The sequence below is a fragment of the Heterocephalus glaber genome, unplaced genomic scaffold (assembly GCF_053883595.1).
Source record: "Heterocephalus glaber isolate CG9 unplaced genomic scaffold, H.glaber_assembly_v1.0 deba00001066, whole genome shotgun sequence".
Lineage (NCBI taxonomy): Eukaryota > Metazoa > Chordata > Mammalia > Rodentia > Bathyergidae > Heterocephalus > Heterocephalus glaber.
Genome location: NW_028258186.1, coordinates 294,637 through 316,825, shown reverse-complemented (window position 1 = coordinate 316,825; position 22,189 = coordinate 294,637). Strand labels below are relative to the sequence as shown.

Below are 22,189 nucleotides of genomic sequence, written 5' to 3'. Positions count from 1 at the left end.
ACAAGCCACTACCTCTGCTTGGCATACTCACATTTTCTCTTTCTCTCTGCTTGGCCATTCCCAGTCATTCTTCCCATCTCACCTCCCCATTGAAAGCCTTCCCCAGTCTCTTCCATTCAACAAGGGGCCACCGGAACTCTGGAGTGTGTGTCTGGATTGCACCCCATGCCACCAATTCTATCTGTTGCCCCCGTGTGACCTTGAGCTACTACTGGTGGGGAAGGACCGGCTGAGTGCTTTGTGCATCTCTCCAGAGCAGATGCTTAGCCCTGTGCACTGACCAGTTGCTGACCTAGTGTGCATCAGGTGGAACTGCTCAGTATGGATGTCACCCCAACACAACATAACTTTGGCTGTCAAGACCAAACCAACACACCGCCTCTTCTCTAGCTCCAGGAACAAGGGGCTGAAGGATTTATCTGAGAGGATGCCCAGCCCCTCCATGATGCTGTTTATTGATCTAAGTTGGGCTACAATCATTACATATGTTACCCAGCTGTGGGCAAATCCCTTCAATAGTCCTTCTTTTTGTGCTCTCTGCTTCAGATTTGGCAGCTGCTGAATAATTGTTTTCCTTCTTTTTGTTTAGCCCGTGCCACCCTGGTCATTTGTTCTCCACCGTGGGAGCCCCTGAATCTACTATGTGGTCACATAGAGGTCTTCAGAAAAATAGCCAAGAGCCAGCAGGTACACCAAGATATCCCGAGAACAGGGGCTGGCATGTTGTAAGTGCTGAGCACACCAATGCCCATGCTAGTGGTTCTCAAATGTGAGTGCACCAAGATCATCCAAGGGCTTGGGAAAAACACCAAATTGCTGGGTGCTCCCCCTTCCCAGAGATGCTGACTCAGTAGGTCTGGGGTGGCCCCAAGAATGTGCAGTTCTAGTAAGTTTCCAGGGGATGGTGATTGGTCAGATACCACACACTGAGAACCGATAGCCTTCAGAAAGAGTGTGAGTGAGCAGATGAAAAGGAACTTTCGAATGCAGAGTCATTGCATCACAGGGCCTGTGGAGCTCCTTTGCTTTGGCAAGGAAGCTGGAGGTTGGAAATAGTTCACACAGCAGAGAATGAGATCTTGGAATGCACACAGGGTAGAACGCTGGGAGTCGGATGCATGGAGAAGGAAGGGCAGGCTCGGGGACAATACAGACACTGAGCGTCGGTGTGTGAATACACTGGCATCATACATACCATGAAGCTTCTGATGCCTGACCTCTCTTTACAGATGAACTGCTTGGACACCTGTTCCTTAGTCCAGCTCCAGTCATATATCCAGGAGTCTGCAGAAGAGGATCTCTGCCAGAAAAACACCAGCGCTATTAAGAAAGTGACATACAAAGCCGCTGCACGGGGTGAACTAGTCTCAGCATTCCAGAGATCTGTTACAGCAGGAGGAGCAAATACAAGCAGCAATTTCCATAATTTCTAATCAGTTCTTTTCATGTCTATTTGTTCTTATTCATGCCTGTTTTGATACATGATTTCTTAGTACTTAAAGATAGATGCTCATCTCTATGAGACTCCCCAAAATGTCTTTTATCAAATCATTTTCAGAGCATAATAATATTTTTATTTTGGCAGCAGTAAATTCATCTCATGGGTGTCAATTTTTTTTTTCAATTTTAAGGTTTTTTTTCATGTTTATGATAAACTATTTACACTTCTAATAAAGAATAGCATATATGGGCCACAGATAAACTCATATATCCACACTCTAGTAAAGAAGTGTTCAAAGAACAGAATGAATGCCTTGAAATTTTGGTAGATATCATTAAAATAATAGGTAAAAGTTGGTGTGGGTTTTCAGTATGTGAAAGAGTAATCCACAATTAGTCACTGAAATTACATTCTCTCAAATATACCATACAAAGAGGTCACGTTTTGGTACAATAAATATAAATTATTTAGCCAAGTAACAGAATTGATGGAATGACAACAGGATTTAAATTAGCATAATCAAAATCATATGTAACGTTAAAAACAATCTTACAGAAAGTCTGTAAAATATTGTTATATGCCCAGTATTGCTAAAGACCAAAAAAGTTTAAGATTTTCTTTCTTTGCAAAAACTCTTCAAACAGAGTGACTAAATTAGAATGAGACATTTACAAACATGTTTTGATGGTAGTCTTCAATGGGTACTCTGCTGTCAGAATTATCCACTGGTAAGACATTATTCCAAAATAAGAAGTCAACATCAAACTTCAGGTTGTTGTTCATATATTATTTGGTCTTTTAACATATCTTAGTTTAAACATTCTATTCTCTAATGCATTTCATTAACTGTGTCCAAAAGTTATTTCAAAATATCTTGCCAGTGTAACAGCTACCTCAAACCTAAATATGAATTTTAAAACAGTTTTAACCAAGTTATGAAAGGCACAAGCAAGTTCAAATATCTCAAAAGGATGAGAATGAAAATTTAATTACATAGCTGGAAAAGAAATAATCAACTAAAAATATCTGTAAAGAAAAGCATGCCAGGTCCCACTGCTCCCAGCCCAGAGGAAGGGGCTTCTGAGCCGCTGTCCCACCGGTCCCAGCCCAGAGGAAGGGGCTTTGAGGCTGCTCTGCATCCTGCCGCTCCTGGCCCAGAGGTAGGGGCTTCTGAGCTGCTGTCCCACAGCTCCCAGTTCAGCGGAGGTGAGCAGTGTGGGTGCCAACAGCACCCCCCTCCCACAGGTTGAAATGAGAAGACACACAAATAAGTCTCGAAACCAGACTTCCAGATCACCTACAGTAACCCCAAAGGGAAATGAGATGGAACACTCTGATACTCAACCACCTGGACCCCCTGAACTGGCAACAAAAGAGGATCTGGAAAACACAAAATCAGAAATAATTTATCAGATAACAGCAAAGGTTGTGCTCATAGTGCAAGACATGATTAATAAATCTAGAGAAGAACAGAGGAACATGATGGAATGCCAACATATGAAACAAATAGAATCCATAAAACAGATGCAAATAGATATCCAGGAGATCAAAAACTCCACTGAAAGTCTACACAGCAGAATGAGCCAATGTGAGGACAGAATTTCAGATACAGAAGATAAGATTGCAATTAATGACCAGGAAAAGAAAAATTGCTTCAAAATTGTAAGGGACCATGAGAAATCAATCCAGCAGCTGCAAGACGATGCAAAGAAGAATAACATAAGACTGACTGGAGTCAAAGAAGAAACAGGAGAGAATGCAGATGGCATAAAAAAAAACTGTTCACAGAAGTAATGGCAGAAAACTTCCCAAGCAGGGGAAAAGAACTTGACAAACACATAAGTGAGATATATAGGACTCCAACTAGCCTTGATCAAAAAAAAATCTACACATAGGCATATAATTGTTAAGATTCCAGAAACTCAACAGAAGAACAAAGTTCTACAAGCAGTTGGAGAAAAGAAACAAATCATATACAAAGGAAAGCCCATCAGAATCACAGCAGACTTCTCAACACAAACCATCAAGGCAAGAAGAGCTTGGAGTGACATATTCCAAGCCCTAAAAGAAAACAGCCTCCCACCCAGATTGATGTACCCTGCAAAACTATCTTTCAAAATTGATGGAGAAATAAGATACTTTCATGACAAAGAGCACCTTAGGAACTTAATGAATACCAAACCAGCACTCCAAAAAATTTTAGACAATATCCTAGGAACAGACAATGAGGATCACAACCGCAGGAAGCACAGCAGAATGAACCCATCGGGTGCAACAAGAAATTAAATGCAAACAGGGAGAACCCAACAAAAAGAAAAAGTCATGGCAATGATAAGTCAAAACGTTTCAGTTATAACCATCAATGTTAATGGTCTCATTTCACCAATCAAAAGAAATAGACTGGCAGAATGGGTCAAGAAGCAAAATCCAACAATATTCTGCATACAAGAAAAACACTTAATTCAAAATGAAACTCATAGACTGAAAGTTAAAGGGTGGAAAATAATACTCTGTGCAACGGGAACCCGAAAAAAAGCAGGAGTAGCTATCCTCTTTGCAGATCAAGTAGATTTCAAACCAACACTGATTACAAGAGACAAAGAAGGACACTACATGCTTGTAAAGAGAACAATCTAACAGGAAGAGAAGACAATCATGAATATCGATGCACAAAACAATAGTGCAACCAACTATATAAAACAAATACTAACGGACATGAAAAGTCATACATGCACTAATACAATTATAGTGGGGGACCACAATACCCCACTGTCACAAATAGATCAACTAGAAAAAAAATAAGTAATGAAATACTAGAACTCAATCGAATTCTTGAACAAATGAACTTAACAGATGTTTACAGAGTGTTCAACCCCACAAAATCAGAATACACATTCTTCTCAGCTGAGCATGCATCATTCTCCAAAACAGACAACATATTCGTGCATAGAACATGTTTAAGTAAGTGCAAAGGAACTGAAGTTATCCCTTGTATATTATCAGATCATGGTGTGATGAAATTGGAGATCCATAGCAAAAGAAACTGGAAAAATTTCATAAACACATGGGAATTGAACAGCACACTTCTGAATAACCAATGGGTCACAGAGGAAATTAAAGAAGAAACCAGACAGTTCTTTCAATTACATGACAATGACAATACAACATATCGGAATCTATGGGACACAATGAAAGCAGTCTTATGAGGGAAATTCATAGCACTGAATACATACATTAGAGAAACAGAACAAGCCCAATTAAACAAGCTGATGCTGAACCTCAAGCTTCTAGAAAAAGAAGAGCAGGACAACCCCAAATCTCATACAAGGGAGGAAATTACAAAGATCAGAGGAGAAATCAATGGAATGGAGACTAAGAGAAGGCCCAAATCCATGCAATTAGCAATGAAAAGGGTGAAATTACAACAGACCTAGCAGAAATCCAGAGGATCATCAATACCTACTTCCAGAACCTATATGCCAATAAGATGGAAAACACAGAAGAAATGGACAGATTCCTAGATATATACGAATTACCAAAGAAGACACAAAAATTCTAAACAACCCAATATCAATCAAAGAAATTGAAAACTTAATTAAAAACTTACCAACTAAGAAAAGCCCGGGTCCTGATGGGTTCACTGCTGAATTCTACAAGACATTTAGAGAGGAACTACTGCCACTACTGTTTAAACTCTTCAATGAAATTGAGAGGGAAGCAATACTCCCAAATTCATTCCTGGACGCAAGCATCACCTTGATCCCCAAAGCAGAGAAAGACCCAACCGAAAAAGAGAACTATAGGCCAATCTCACTAATGAACATAGATGCAAAAATCCTCAATAACATACTGGCAAATAGAATGCAGAAGATCATCAAGAAGATCATACACCCTGATCAAGTGGGATTCATCCCAGGGATACAGGAATAGTTCAACGTATGCAAATCAATCAGTGTAACTCACTATATCAATAGAGCCAAGGACAAAAACCATATGATCATCTCCATAGATGCAGAAACCCTACAAAAAATTGGAATAGATGGTCTCTACCTCAAACTGATAAAAGCCATCTATGAAAAACCAACAGCCAATATCATATTAAATGGTTAAAAACTGAAATCCTTCACACTAAAATCAGGAACAAGACAAGGATGTCCACTATCACCACTCTTGTTCAATATAGTTCTGCAAACATTAGCCATGACAATTAGACAAGAGAAAGAAATAAAAGGAACAAAGAGAGGTAATGAAGAAGTCAAATTGTCATTATTTGTAGATGACATGATACTCTATATAGAAGACCCCAAGAACTCCACCAAAAGTCTTCTAGACTTAATAACCAAATTCAGTCAAGTAGCTGGATACAAGGTCAACACATAAAAATCCATAGCTTTCCTCTACACCAATGACAGACTCACTGAGAGAGAAATAGGGCAAATAATTCCTTTCACAATAGCATCCAAAAAACTGAAATACCTAGGAATCAACCTAATGAAAGAAATCAAAGACCTCTTCTCTGAAAACTATAGAACTCTGAAAAGAGAGATTGAAGATGATACCAGAAAATGGACAGACATTCCCTGCTCCTGGGTAAAAAGGATCAACATAGTGAAAATGGTCATACTTCCAAAGCTGCTATATAGATTTAATGCAATTCCAATTGAGATCCCAGCACCATACTTCGCAGACCTTGAGAAAAAAAAATCCAAAAATTCATTTGGAACAAGAAGAGACCCAGAATAATAAAAGCAATTCTAGGTAACAGAGACATGGCAGGGGGTATCACAATCCCCAACCTGCAACTCTACTACAAAGCTATGGTGATAAAAACAGCATGGTACTGGCAAAGAAACAGACCTGAGGACCAGTGGAACAGATTAGAAGATGCAGAAACAACTCCAGACACACTCAGCCATCTCATCTTCGATAAAGGAGCCAAACACTCTCACTGAAGGAAAGATAGCCTCTTTAATAAATGGTGCTTGAAAAACTGAGTTTCAACTTGCCAAAGATTAAAACTAGACCTATATCTCTCACCATGTACTAAAGTAAAATCAAAATGGATTAAAGATCTAAATATTAAAATAGAAACTTTTTTTATTAAATTCTTTTAGTGGTTCATTGTAGGTATACAACACAATTACATTTCTCATTGTTGGGAATTGTACCTTTACAAAATGCATCTTGGTTCTTAATTTTTCCCCATTCCTAGCCCTCCCTTCACCCCCTCCACCCTTCCCTATTTACAAAGACTTTATTTCCATTTTTTCCATTTCTCATCAATTAAAATAGAAATTCTTAACGAGCTGGAACAGAGGTTAGGTAGAACTCTTGAAGACATCGGTGTAGGAAAAGATTTTAGGAACAGAACCTCAGTTGCCCATGAACTAGCACAAACAATCAACAAGTAGGATCTGTTCTTATTAAAAAGCTTCTGCACAGCAAGAGAAACCACCAGCAGTGTGAAGAGACAACGCACAATGTGGGAAAAAATCTTCACCTGCTCTTCCTCAGACAAAGGTCTACTTTCTCGAATCTATAAAGAACTTAAAAAGATCAGACCTCCCAAATTTAAAGACCCAGTCCGAAAATGGGCATCTGAAATGAACAGACATTTCTCACACAAAGAAGTAGAAATAGCAAATAAATACATGAAAAAATGTTCAACATCACTGGTCATTTGAGAGATGCAAATGAAAACAACGCTGAGATTTCACTTCACTCCAGAAAGAATGGCTGCTATCATGAAATCAACCAATAACAAATGCTGGCGGGGCTGTGGGGAAAGAGGAACCCTGCTCCACTGCTGGTGGGAGTGTACACTGGTGCAAACACTGTGGAAATCAGTATGGCGATACCTCAAAGAACTAGGGCTGGAAGTCCCATTTGACCCAGCTATTCCACTGCTGGGGATCTTCCCTAAAGAATTAAAAGAATCATATCACAGTGATATATGTGCACCCATGTTCATAGCAGCGCAGGTTGTAATAGCTATAACTTGGAAACAGCCCAAATGCCCGTCAACTGGAGACTGGATAAAGAAAATGTGGTTTTTTAAAAATAAAATGGAGTACTACTCAGCCATAAAGAATGAGAAATTAGAGACATTTATAGCTAAATGGATGCACATTAAGGCGATACTCTTAAGTGAAATAAATAAATATTTAAATAAATAAATAAATATTTACACATGTGTAAATACTGAATAGCTTCTCTAGTGTGAGAAACTAAAAGTGTAAATAAGGACTAAAAGGTATAATAGATAATGTGAAATAGGAAGAAAAGGGGCAAAAGGGAAAGGGAAGTGGGAGGGGTAGGGAAAGGAAAGAAGGGAAAGGAATTAATATGAGGAAAAGGAAAAATGGAAACAAAGTCTTTGTAAATAGGGAGGGATGGAGGGGTTGAAGGGAGGGCAGGGGAAGTGTGAAAAATAAGAACCAAGAGAGATTATGTAAAGGTGGAAATATCCAATGATGAATGTCATCATATTGTATACCTAAAATGTACCAATGATGAGAATGAATAATTGATAATGCAAAATAGGAAGAAAAGTTCCAAAGGGGTAGGCATAGTGGGAGGGGCAGGGGAAAGGAAAGAAGGGCAAGGATAAATTATGAGAAGTGGAAAAAATGGAAATAAAGTCTTTGTAAATAGGGAAAGGTGGAGGGGGTGAAGGGAGGGCTAGGAATGGGGAAAAAATAAGAACTAAGAGGCATCATGTAAAGGTACAAGGTCCCAATGAGAAATGTAAATGTGTTGTATACCTACAATGTACCAATAAAACTATTTAAGTAATAAAAAAAAAGAAAAGCATGCCGAAATAGCATTAAATTTACTATTACCCATAGTTAACAATGGGTAAATTTTGGAACAAAATATTTTTAAATGCTTGTTTACAGAATATTAATGCTTTAATAAATATGAATAGTGGAAAATGGTACTCAAGAGTGGTTAAACATTTAGAAGTGACAACAGAGGGCAGGGGATACAGTTCAGTGGCACTGGGCCTGCCTTGCAAGCACAAGGTCCTGAGTTCAATCCCCGGTACCAAAAAAAAGAAGAGACAACAGATTCAGTAAAAGATTAATTAGGTCCAAATATACTGAGGCCCATGATAATTTTAAAATGTAGTTTTATTAATGCACTTTATGGTAAGTGCCATTCTTATTGTACCTTCTTTAAGAAATACTGCTAATTATAAATAATAACAGCAAAGTTTTCATTAGACAACTGTTTGTGGAGGAGGGGTTCATTTATATCATACTGCAAATAAATTTATAAACAATACTGAGCAACAGTACTTCCTTCTAAAATTTTAAGGCAGATCTGTTTAGCATTGTGTGTAACTAATGCAGTTTTAGGAAATGTAACTGTTTTGGTTTCTCAGTGACAATAATACACATGGTCGAGCATAGGTGACAAAATCTCTTTTCTAGTTCTTCTACGTGCCACCACTTTAAAAAACACAAGTTCTTATATAATTTATATATTACTGTATCAGAAAACATTTAACAGCTTATTTTAAGCTTCAATTTGCAGTCATTCATTTGAAAGATTTCTATATTTCACTGGGATTTCAAGGTTCTGTGTCAGAATTGCAGAAGTCTTTCTTCAGTGCAATGCCAGACTTTTTACCTTGGCTCATTTGTGTTCCTTTCAAGGGATTCCTAATTTTACTTTTGGATCTTCACTTTTCTTTACTTGACTTACTTCCTTTAGTACGTTCTCAGGTAAGGCAGGTTAATATACAAATAACCATATGCACGAGGATGATAAACGAGGTATTCTAATTCATACATGGTTGTAGAATCAACATCGTGAAAAGAAACTGCAAGATCAGAACAGCAACCAGGGCCCTCTACAGGAGGATAATAGTTGTAATTCCAGTACCAAAAGGTTCTGGGTAGATAACCTTTGATTAAGTGGTGTTCTGGTACAAAGGGATGAAAAGTTTCTTTTCCTGTGGTATCTCTGGAATCTGCAGCTTCTACATTCATAACTCCCAAGCATTTTCCCAGTGCTAGGTCTTCAATGGAAGAAGTATGTGTACATTTTTCTGTTTTAAATGCATCAATAAATCTCAAGGCTTCTTTGCTTAGTACATATCCTGCTCCTCCACTCATGTAACCCTGCTTTACATAGGGCTTGAATCTTCTCCCCAAATAAATGGGTTCTTCAAGGCTATATTTTGAAAGAAGCAATCTCAAATTGTCTAGTATGACATATATATCGTCATCTGCTTTCATAAACCAATCCACGTCTTCTAAGTAATGGTTGCGAACATACTGAAAAGCTTTCATTGTTTCCAGTATAGTTGATCTCTACCTTCTTTGGTTTTTAATCCCACAGTAGGGAAGTCTTTATTTTCTTCTGAACTCATAAATAACACTTTATTACAATGCTGGGCCCATGTAGCTTTGACATGTTTGGCCTTTTTCTCTACATTTTGAGTGCCATCATAACCCAACAAAGAATTTTAACTTTCTGGTACAGGTTTTGAGCGATGTCTGTGTTCTCATCTTTATGTTGGCTAGAATCTGCATTGAAGTTCATTTGTCCTTCTGAATGATTCTGTCCATTATCATCTGAATGTCTTGCATGAGGATCACTATGAAGAATATTAGGCTGGGTGTCACCGTGTTCTCCTAACAAAATATTAAACAGCTAGGAACATAAAAAAAAAATCCTATTGCTGATCCACAGAGGAAGGTTAAAAAATTCAGCCAAGATTTAGAGGCCATTTCCTGAAAGTGTATTTCGGCACATATAGAAATCCCATTGCACTATGTTTGGGAGAAGGAGGGGCGAAGCAACATAGAACTCCTCTCCTCTTCCACACAGCAAATGCCCCAACACACACCTGGCTTGTCCATCCAGCAACAGGGAAACTGACAGCTCGGACAGCGGCTGCAGCCGAGGCCAGGTGTCAATTTTTTTAGCTGTCAGTCTTTGTTTTCCTCATGTGCTTTGGAATTTTAGCTCACTTCATGTTGTAGTACATTTTTTCTTTCTCTCTCTCTTTCTTTCTTTCTTTCTTTCGTTCTTTCCTTCCTTCCTTCCTTTCTTTTCTTTCCTTCCTTCTTTCCTTTCTTTTTTTTTGTACTGGGGATCAAACTCAGGATCTTGCACTTGCAAGGCAGATGTGGTGCCACTGAGCTACACCCCTGGCTCTGTAGTACATTTGCTTTTTCTCCACCGTCTTCTCTTCCTGTTGAATGTTCTTACCATCATTTCTACCTCCTACCCTGAGGCCCCCAGTTAAGAACTGGGTTTTATTTTGGTGGCTCAAAGCTTCCACCCTGCTGTGGGACTGGGGATGCCATCAGATTTACAGGCAGCTGCACCCAAGTCTTGCCTGACAGGTTGGGCTGCTCCATTCTTAATCCATAGGTTTGCAGCTCTGTGTACACCACAGCCCTGATTGGGAGCGATCACAATGTTTATAAACACCATTTGCAGATGGAGAAATACCATACTAGGACATGATTTTGAGCAACAAAATCCACTCCTTTCTCATTACCCCATAGGAACAGTAGGCCACTTTGAGATCCAGAGGTCAGCTGGCTGTGCCCCTGCTTAGCAGATAGTTTATGGTCCATGTTGGTTCACTGAGTGAATGAGTGAGTGGCTTATTGTTCCAGTGTGTCTTTTAACTTTTCTTTTTTTTTTTTGGTACCGGGGATCGAACTCGGGTCCTTGCGCTTGCACAGCAGGTGGCGAAACCACTGAGCTAAATCCCCGGCCCTTAACTTTTCTTTTTAGTGTACATATTTTCCATGATTGTGGTGGGGGTATCTCAAGATACAAACTTTTAAAAAGTCATCTTGGTTGAGGGTGTAGCTCAGTGGTAGAGCACATATCCAGCTTGCATGAGGCCCTGGGTACCATCTCCAGCCTCGAAAAGAAGGCATCCGAGCCAGAAGCCCAGACTGTTGAGCATTCAGGAGTCTTTCATAAGTGCTGTTTGGATCCTGAACTGATTTACAAAAACTCAGAGGGCATCCGGGATGAGGCAGTGATCTGAAATTTGTGAAGGAGCATCTGTTTTTGCCACTTGTTCCCCTTCATGGGGTGGCTAGTAGGGGCCAGGCGCTGGGCCAGGCTCGGTGCATGAATCATCTCCAACAAGGCCAGTGGCAGAACTGAGATGAGAGCCTTTTAGGACCAATCCAGATGCCTGAGATTGAGCTGGAAGTCACACAGCTCCATGCACAGGGTTACTGGATTTTGCAAGGAAAATTAAAGGGTCCAGTTACAATTGTATTTCTGATAAATAGACAACATTTTAGTATATCTATGTATTATGTAATATTAGGGATATATTTGTATCAAAAGGCATCCAGTGTTTATTTAAAATTCAGATTTAACTGGGAATCCTGCATTGTATCCAGCAACCAGTGCATATGTGGGGGTTGGCACTACAGGAGCAGCAGGTGGGCAGGCCGGGGTCAGTTGGTTCAGATATTCGTCTTGAACCAGGGAGTCAGCATCCCACATGACAGAGAGAAACGAGCTCCCCACCGAACAAGTCACCACTGCTATTCTTACCTTGGGGGCCACCAAAGACACATACAAACCTGCTAGTTTGTCCTGAAGAAAAACTCACACCTTGGATTAGATCCTGCCCCTGTCTCTTCTTTTTCCCCCTAAATGTTCCCAGGATCCTATTTTTCTCTATTCACCCAGACTCCTCTGAGGAATTTAAAAAGAATAAATAAGAATTATTTCTGCTCGATTAACTTTTAAGTCCATTGGAGGATGAGGTCCATGATTTTTGTTTTGTGTTTTTCTTTTTTTCTGGTACCGAGGATCGAACTCGGGTCCTTGGCACTTGTGCAGCAGGTGGTGAAACCACTGAGTTAAATCCCTGGCCCTAGGTCCATGATTTTTAAACATGTTTCTAGTCTTGTGCTTCTGGTCAAGATGGAGTAAGATGGTTGAATTTACCTTGCCTCCTGAAACAATTGACTAACAGACAAAATGTAAGAAACTGTCTTGCAAAATGCAGGACATTAGGTAATGAAAGGCCTCAAAGAGACCGGCAAACGGGTGAGTGCTACAATTCTGCAGCTTGTTGCCTGGAAAGAGACGCCAGGCTATGGAACAGGGAAGGAAATCCCAGGCAGAGCTGGTGTTCTCTCTGAGTTGAGGAAGCACTGCTGATAATCCGGAAGGCCAAGGAGGCTAAGGTTCACAGGACAGGGTCACCAGCTACTAGGTCCACACGCTCAGGTTCCTGTGCTCGCTGCTGACCAAATCAAAGAGGCCATTTATTTTGGCGAAAAGGGAAAAGGCCTTATTAAAAGCCAGTTCCAAGGAGATGGAGGGGCAATTCTCATCTCCAGGTTTGCTTTATCCTTCCAGCTGGTGTCAGCTCCACCTCTCTCATTCTAGTGGAAAGGAATCTGGACCCCAACCTCCCGGGGCCAGTATCTCAGTATTGTGTGACTTCATCTGGGCTGAGCAGAGGAGGGGGTGGCATTTACAGCCCAGGACTGAGGAAGTTTTGAGAAGCCACTTGTCTCTAAAGGAAAAAAAAAGTCTAACATTTTAAAGTTCATTTAGCTGTGCTGGTTACAAGAGTACTGCAGAACTGTACAGAGAGAGAATTCCAGAGATCTGCCAAGAATCTCCTTTGAGTATTTAGTGGAGTATTGATTAGTGCTTGCATGCAAAGGAACTATCTGAGGCCTGGAAAAGAACTACCTGAAAATATTAGAAGGAACAGCACCTGGCCCTTACATAGCTCTGGGGGATAATGCCTGTTCTCAGCAGTCAGTGTGGAAAATCTCAGATTCACAGGACATTGGTAGAACATACAAGTAGATCTTACCTCAGTATTGGAGAGCAATTATCCCAACACCGATAATTGCTCTAGTCATGCCTAACAAATCATAAAAGCAAAACCTGACAGGTTCGAACTATTTGCAAGTAAAAAGTCCAAGAATATTTGTAAGAATATAAAAATATCTAGCACCTAATAAGGATGAATTCAAAACATTTGTCATCCAGTAGAAAATTACCAGGAATTCACAAAAGCAGGAAAGTATGACTAACGATGAGGAGATAAAGCAATCAGTTAAACCTGTGCATAACTGAAACATGTTAGAATCGATAGACTAGGACATTAAAATAGTTGTTATAACTGTATCACATATGTTCAAAAAGTTGAATAGAGACATGTGAGGTATAAGTAAGATCCAAATTGAACTTCTAGAGTCGAAAACTACAAAATCTGAAATGAAAAGTACACTCAGTGGGAATAATGAAAGATTAAACATTGTATGATAAGATTCATGAAAGATGGAAGGCCTAGTAATAGAAACTATCCAAATGAAACAGAGAAAAGAGAAATATGAAACAACAGCATCACTGGCCTGTGAGATAACTTTAAAGGCTTAAACGTGTGTGTTTGGAGTTTCTGAAGGAGGGGAAGGGACCAAAAAAAAAAAAAAAACTCAGAAGAACAAAGATAGGGTGTATTAGTCTATTCTTATAACTATAACAAAATAATGGGGCTGGGTAATTTAGCAAAGAAAAGAGCTCACAGCTCTGCAAGGTCACAGGCATGGTGCTGCCATCAGTTCAGCTCTGGTGCCTCGTAGAGGATGGAATTACAATGGCACAAGTGGTACAAGAGGGAAGATCACATTGCCAGGCAGGAAGCCTGAGGGGAGAGGGTTTTTTTTTTTTATAACAAGTGGCTCTCACAAGAATTAGGTCAAAGTCCTGAGGGAACTACCCCAATCCCTCATTTCCAATGACCCAAGCAATTCCCGCTAGGCTTCATCCGTTAAAGCTCGAATCACCTCAACACTGTCACACCGAAGACCAAGCTGCCAACACATGAGCCACTGCTTGAACCATAGCTAAACCATAGCATAGACATAACAGCACTTTTTGTCTCAATACATATAAGAAAATGGTGGATCAATATCTTTAAAATACTGAGTGAAAAAAAATAAATTAAAACCTTCTCAACTTCACATTCTACATTCAGAGAAATTGTCTTTCAAAAATGAAGATGTCTAAAACTAAGAGAATTCAGCAGCTGCAAAATGGATTGGGCTATGGGAGGTGCATATGCCTTGGTAACATATGGCTTCACCCCCCACTAAACTCACTGGTCAGACAGTGAAAACTGGGTCCCCGGTACAGGCTCTTGGCTGGAGAGGGGCCTGGGAGCAGGAGTGTTTGTACAGTCTTCTTCTCTATGCTTCCACTTAGCTTACCCATCACCCAAAACCCTGACGTCTCTTAGCAAGCCTGAGAAGTTCCTCAGGGCAGGGGTAGTGGACCTGGATGGGGGAGAGCGAGTGCAGGCCTTAGATTAAAGTCTCATCTCTTCCCTGTGTTAGCTAGGTGACCTTTGGAATTGCACACAACCTGTCTTTGTTTGTTTGTTTGTTTTGGTACCGGGATCCGGATCGAACTCAGACCTTGCCCTTGCAAGGCAGGCTGCGGAACCACTGAGCTAACTCCCCAGCCCTCACACAACCTCTCAAAGCCTCTGCTTACTCATCTGGAAAACAGGAATAACAGCATTTGCAAGGTTGTCAATGGATTGCCCCAGAAGATACATGTGAAAGAGCTTGACAGTGCTCATTGGTTATGTTCGTATCTGACATTCCTGGTAGAGTCATTACCCTCCACATACCATACATGCCAGACCAGATGTCAATACTGACATGCACTCCATTTCTAATAGTAAGAGTGTAGTGGGCACATGCTGTGTAACAGGCACTTCTCACACACTCGCTCATTTAATCCTTGCATGAGGTAGGTCCTGCTCAGTGCCCCTGGCATAGATATAAAAACTGAGACTCAAAAAGCTTAGATGATTTAACCTGTCATGCTCCAAAATAACGGGGAAAATGGACATTATCAAATGTTTGAACAAGAGGCAGAAGACAAGGATATGGCCTGTCTGAATCCCAGCCTCAGCACCCACTATGTCTGTGGTGGCCTTGGACAATGGACTTCTCTCCCTGCCACAGGTAAGTTGGCTTACCTGTGAAAGGGAACAACAGTATCCACCTGGGCGAGGGTTTTTAGAATGAAATGAGTCAGTACACATAAGACACAGATTGTCAGTCTTCGGCACTGAGTGTTTGCCAAAAGCAATAATTACAACAATCTATTACATATATGAAATAACTAGAGGAAAGGAGTTTTAGGGTTCCCAACACAAAGACATTAATCTGATTGAATCATTACACATTGCATACATGTATGGAACTACAACATTAAACCTTACCATATGCATAATTATTATGTGTCGATTACAAATTTAGGAAAGAATTTAATCATTAAAGAATCATCAATCTAAAATGTTAGGTCTCTGCTACAGTTGAGATGTGGTTTTTCCCCACCAAAATTCATATTGAAATTTGATTCCCAATGTTATGCTGAAAGGTGGTTTGGTAAGAAACAATGAGGTCATTAAGTAGGATAAATGCCTTCTTCACAGGCCTAGGAGAATTCTAATGGGATTCAATTAGTTTCCTTGAGAATCTGTTGCTATAAAGCAAAGCTGCCCCTTGTGCCTTCGCTCTTTCACATACACTCACTTGCCCTTGAACTTTCTGCCATGAGTTGAAGCACATGAACCCCTGCTGGCACCATGCTCTTGGACTTCCTTGCCCCTATGACTGAGCATCAAAATAAAATTCTTTCCTTATACATTATCCTGTCTAAGGTATTCTCTCATAGAGACAGGAAATGGATTAAGACATTAATAATTAATGCAAGTGACTTGATGGCACTTCTGGGTTTGCTCATCATTGAATAGTTGCTCAATATTAGGAATTGTTTTGGATATTGATATATTCTAGGACATCTTCACAGGCCACCAAAAATGGCTTCGTCCTCAGGGCAGTTAGTAACCCCACCTATGGAAGACCTCCTTCATGCCATCTCTGTGGAAGCTGGGCCCTGGGCAATGCAAGGAACCTGCATCATGTGAAACACTCAAGTATGGAAATGCTCAGACTGCAAAATGGGTCTCCATTGAGCTAAGCCCATTTGAAAGCCAGTGGCCAGTTCTAGGACTGGGCAGGGGCTGACAGTGCAGAATTATAGTATTATAGTATTCAGCTTCTTCCAGGACTTGAAGGCCCTTCCCAAGAAAAGTGGACGATGTTTGCCTTGGTCCTTTGGCCATCTGCCAACAGAAAATCCTAGCATGGAACTTCGGAGACTGTTTTCACAGGTCAGAGACACTAAATATCTAATCAGAGCAAAGGGAGGGCAATGAGCTCCCTTGGACATATGTTTATTGATGACAAGATGTTTTATAAATATTGTAATAGCACAGATGCAGCACAGCCTGCTGGAGGCCTGGGAAAGTGAACAGAGTGGTGCTTATGTCTGGGTAGTATGACTGCTCTGTCTTAGGACTCATTTGCCAAAGGTCCACAGGGTGGTAGCGTATCATTCCATCTTGGGGGCTACCATCACTCCTTCCTTAAGAAGCCAGAGGGCCGGGAATTTAGCTCAGTAGTTCTGCTGCCTGCCTCGAAAGCACAAGGTCTCGAGTGATTCCCGGTACAAAAAAAAAAAAGAAAAAAAAGACAGGGCCAGGGAAGTTGGAAACTGCTGCTTCATTTCTATCCCCTAGGAGTTCTGCTTCAATGCCCGAGGTTCCTGCTAGCCTGCACATCTTCACTTCCGTCACCTCTTCAGGCTTCAGCTCCTCAGCTTTAACCTGGGATTGGCCCTGATGCCTCCTAGAGCTGGCTGGTTGGGTACCAGGGAGCCAGTGGAGGATGCTCTTGGATCCTGAGAACAGGATGTGTTGGCCACTGTGACAGGCCTGTCCTGAGCTCACCTCCCACTTGATATGCCAGAGGCCAGGAGCTTGGTATGTTAAGCTGAGGTTTCGACAGTGAAGGGATCACAAGTCTGTGAATGTGTGGGCTCCCTACTGCCAGCTCTCCAGACCACTCTCCTATAGATGGTCACTATACTGCTGCCTGTTCTGGAGAAGGACCAGGACAAGAAGAGGGCCCGATTTTAGAGGCTCCAGCTCAACTATTACCAACTTCTGTGTACCCAGGGCAAGTCAGAACCTATCCCGTCTGTGCACCTCAACCATCCACCTGCAAGCAAGGAGATGGATGAAGGGGCTTCAACAATCTGAGGAAGTTAGAGCAGGAAGGGGTCTTAGCGGTCATGACATTTGTCATTGACAGATGAAGAAACAAGTGCAGAGAAGTTGAGGGATCAAACGAAGGTGATTCAGGGAATTGGTGGGTGAGTGGAACATGGGCTCTAGTTCTGTCTTTGTCCCCAGACCAGCCACACTGGCTGCAACCCCCAAGGATACCGGGTGTGCAGCCAGCACCTGCCCTGTTATATAGGGAGGCCAGCCTTTGTTCCAGCTGAGCTGGCAGCCGCTGTTTAGCAGAGTTGTCTTCTCTCCAGAGCTTCGACTAAGTGCTAAGTCTCTCCCAGAAGTATGCAGGCTGGGAATTAGTCACTCACACTGAATTCTTCAGGCTTCAGCTTGACTATGGCTGGAGCTAATTAGGAAGCTGCTGTGGATTTTTCCCACTCCTTTATCATTGCCTAGGTGGGCAATTTCAGCCCCTCCTCTTGGCTTGCTTGCTGTCCTCCCAACTCTCCTCACCACGCCAGCCCCCAGTGCATCTCCTCTTTTCCTACCTCCCTTTCTGGGCTCCACCTACTCTTTCAGTAGCCCATTCTCCTCTGGCTCTTCCCCTTGTGATTGGCAAGCCTTTGCAGCTACACAGATCCCAGTGTCCTGGCCCTAGTCGGACAGAGCAGAGATGCAGGCACACTGTGCTGTGGCTGCAGGGAGCAGAGGCGCAGAGCAGAGACTTGGGCCCAGGACTGAGCTGAGCCCACAGCTGCCTGTGCACGTGTCAGAGGAAGGGGATGGAGCCCAAGATGAGCTTGGGAGTGGGCCAACTGTGAGCTCTGGGGCAGCAAACAAGGCAAGGCTGGTCACAGGCAGCTCTGCCCCACCAGACTGTACAAGGGCCAGGCCTGTGTGCATCTATAGGGCACGAGGCTGTGCCAGGAGACACGGGCTGCCTCTACATGGATCCTGGCTCTCCAAGGAGACACAGATGGTGTATATGCAGGGAGCTATCCCCAAGAAGAACAGGGCCACGTTCCCAGAGAGCGAGACTCTGTGAAGAGATGCATGCAGGCTGTGTCTGTGTTGAGCCCAGCCCAGCAGGCATATGCCAACTACATCTACACAAAGCCTAGATCTGCCAAGAGAGGTAGACAGTGAAAACAGAGAACAGCACCCACACAGGAGATGCAAGCAGAACCAGTATCAGGGGCTGTGTTTATTCCTGGTGACGCAAATTGCCACTGAGTGGACCACAGCCCAGCAGAGAAACGATGGCTGGTTGCTCCGGAAACAAGGCAGTGGCTGGATGTGGAGACTGTGTAAGTGGTGAGTGCAGCTCTCTAGGACCTTCTGTAGATCCATGGTGCACAGCTCTGTGTGTAGGGAAGCTGTGTCCACACTGAATGAAGTTGCATAAGGCAATGTGAGCTTAATGTGCAAGGAGCCTTTGTGCAGAGGTACAGGAACATCCACATAAGATGAGCCTCAGCAGGCCTATGCAGACAGTACCCTCACAGAATCACAGAGCTTTACACAAATCGAAGCTGCTCCAGGAATTTTACTTGTACGAGCACAGGACAAACCCCTGCCTGTGTAGATACCTCAGGCTAACCCATGGAGATTCAGCCCACATGTACAGAGTGCAAGGCTTCTATAGGTGCCACCCCTGTACCTGCACAGAAAGACCCTCTGTACCTAATTACAGCCCGTATGGGCAGAAGCCTGGCCTGCTGGTGGACATGCGGCCTGCATCTTACAGAGCAGAACTCTACGCTGGATCAGCATGGACTAACGCCTTGCGAGTGCATTTCCACTGAGTAACTGTATTGAAGAACGATGGCTCTGCCTGCCTGCACTGCTTGCCTTTCTAGCCAGTACTTAGATACACTCAGAACTTGCCACTGGAAAAGAAAACTGATGGAGTGTAAGCAGGGATCTCTGTGGAGACACCCTGTGTCCACACCACATGGAGCTCCTCAGGGAACCACAGCCCGGGTGAATGAGATGGAGACAGTTATTGCAAAAAGTCACTGGCTGCTACCATCTGCTGCAAGGAGCCTGCACCTTCAGCAAGAGCAGCAGCTTAAAGGAGTATAGCCCGGGTGGGCAGAGCAGAGAAGGTGCTGCAAAGGTCCCCGGCAGATTTCACTGGCTTCAGGGCTCCATCTGCAGGCTCATGCCCTGTCTAGATTGAGCTAGCTCAGCAAGGAGCTAAACCCCGGTTTGGGGTGGGGAGCACAGGCTGTGTCCTAACGGAGCAGAGGCCTACATGCAGGGTCAGCCTGCCCTCATGCCCAGCACAGCACTGCTAAGAAACCGCTGAACAAGCCTCCCTGAGGGACCACTAGCAGCACCTCACTGGAGCAGAGCTGCAAGTGGAAGTGCAGGGTGCACATACAGGAAATGCAGCGGGGCCACCCCTGAATGCCATCCCCTTCCACCCCAGCTGTGGGCAACCAGAAGGGCACTGCCAGTGTGTGCTGCCCAGTCAGTCAGTCCTGCTGTGGTTTCTTCCTCTCCACCACAGCCAGCAGGACAACCCCACCCACTTCTTCTTTTTCTTTCCTCTCTCTGAACTTCAGGCCTGTCCCCAAGACACTAAGCTGGTTGCCTTTGCTGGGTTTCAGAAGCTTGCTATTCCCAGATTTGGGCTCAGTCCACCCTGTACCCCAGAGTAGGGTGCTGATTCCCTGGTGTAAATCTATCTGTAGCTCTTAATCTGAAAAAAAATCTTCCTAATAAATCTGAAAAACTGCCAGTGCCCTCTGGTTGTGAGGTTCTGGGTTCATAGCAACGTGAGAAGGAGCTGTCTGTGTGGGCCAGGAGACCCTAGGAAGCATTTGGAGAGTGGTGGGAGAGATGCCAATGTCAATGTACCCAATAAAAAGAATCCCCCTAAGAAAGGCCTGGGGTAGGAAGACATGGACTGTTTGAAAAAATTCAAGTCATATTTATTTTCTACAGTGTGGTTGGTGACTGTCCCTGGGCTCCCTAATTACACTGTATACTGCTCCATCAGCACTGGTCTCCCTGGTCTCCATTGCCAGCTCCTCCTCTGTTGCCCTGTCCTTCAAGATCAGAACTCCTCACCAGGATGCCTCAGCCTTCTTCCATTGTCCTCTCACTACATGCTCTTTAGCAATCCCAGCAACCCTCAGGCTAGGTACCATCAATAGTGGCCCTGCCCAATAGAACTATCTGCAGTGATGGAAATGTTCTTGTCGTCAGTTTCCATAACTCTAACAAATACCTGAGACGGTCAGCTTAAAAAGAGGAAAGGTTTATATTAGCTCATAGTTTTTAGAAGTTTCAGTCTATTACCAATTGGCCCCATTGCTTGGGCCTATGGCAGAACAGTAAGTACATTATGGTGAGAATGTGCAGTGATGGAGGCTTGTTGACCTTATGGGCAGGAATCAAAAGAACAGAGAGGGACTGGAATCCTATCATTCCCTTTTAGGGGATGCCTACAGTGACCTAAGTCCTCTCACTAGGCTTTACCTCTTAAAGATTTCGGCCACCTTCCAATAGCTCCACAGGCTAAGAACCAAGCCTTTAACAATGAACCTTCGGGGTACACTTATCCAAACCATAGCATGCTCCATGTCTTCATGCCCACTACAATAGCCAAGAAGCACGCATGGCTATTGAGCTATCAGATATAGACTTGGTGTGGCTGAGGAACTGGGTTGTTAATTTTCATTAACTCACACTTATCTTCTACGTTTAATTGTAATATATATCATAAAATTTGGTATTTAAACCATTTTAAGAGTAAAACTCAGGGGCATGAATTATACTCATATTGTTGTACAACTTTCACTATTTCCAGAGCTTTTCATTCCCCCAACACAAACTCTGTACTGCACTTTTAAAAAGTTAAAATTGGTTTAAATTTACTTTTTGGAGTTGGGAAAGGAGAACAGGGGAAGGGGGAAGGCAAGTGCAGTACCTTAAAGGAATAAAGATTTATATATATATATATATATATATATATATATATATATAACCACAAAACAAATGTAATTATTATGCATCACAAACATACCAGTAAAATTAATTAAAAAATTTAAAAATAGCAACAATGCCTAGTAGCCACCATACTGGGCAACACAAATCTAGAAGCCCATGATCTTCAAATTGATATCTCTAGCTTCAAATCTCCATTACATTTTGGGTTGAGAATGTGCCTCAAAGGCCTCGTGGCCTCATGGATGGGACTTTGGGAAGGTGACTGAATTGTGGGGTGCTATAGCTGACTTGCCTTGGGGAGGTGGGGCCTTGTTGGAAGAGGTGGGTTAGTGGAGGATGTGCTCTAAAGGGTGTGTCTCCCTTTCTGATTCCTCCCTTCTCTCTGCTTCCTGGCTACCATTAGGTGAACAGCTTTTCCCCTGTCACACCCTTCTGGCATGCTAGCCTTCCTTGGAGCCAGACGACCATGGACTGTAGCCATGAACCAAAATAAACCTCTACCCCTTTAAGTTGTGGCTATCGAGTATTTTTGTCCCAGCCATGAGAGCAGCTAAGACACTGCCTAATGGGTACCTCCACCTGGATGCCTACCGACTTGTCACATTCTGCCTCTCCAAAACCAAATGCATTGTCCCCACCCTGACATCCCTATCCTGCTCCTTTTGGGTACC

General features: G+C 42.6%; 1 pseudogene across 1 annotated transcript in view; it reads right to left on the bottom strand.

Moving 5' to 3' along the window:
- Window positions 1-21,487, bottom strand: part of LOC147828487 (glycoprotein-N-acetylgalactosamine 3-beta-galactosyltransferase 1 pseudogene) — a 72,435-nt pseudogene extending 50,948 nt beyond the window's left edge. Inside the window, exon 1 of the transcript XR_015450705.1 lies at window positions 1,196-21,487. The product of XR_015450705.1 is annotated as a glycoprotein-N-acetylgalactosamine 3-beta-galactosyltransferase 1 pseudogene (transcript). The remainder of the gene's footprint in view (window positions 1-1,195) is intronic.
- Window positions 21,488-22,189: the final 702 nt, after the last annotated feature.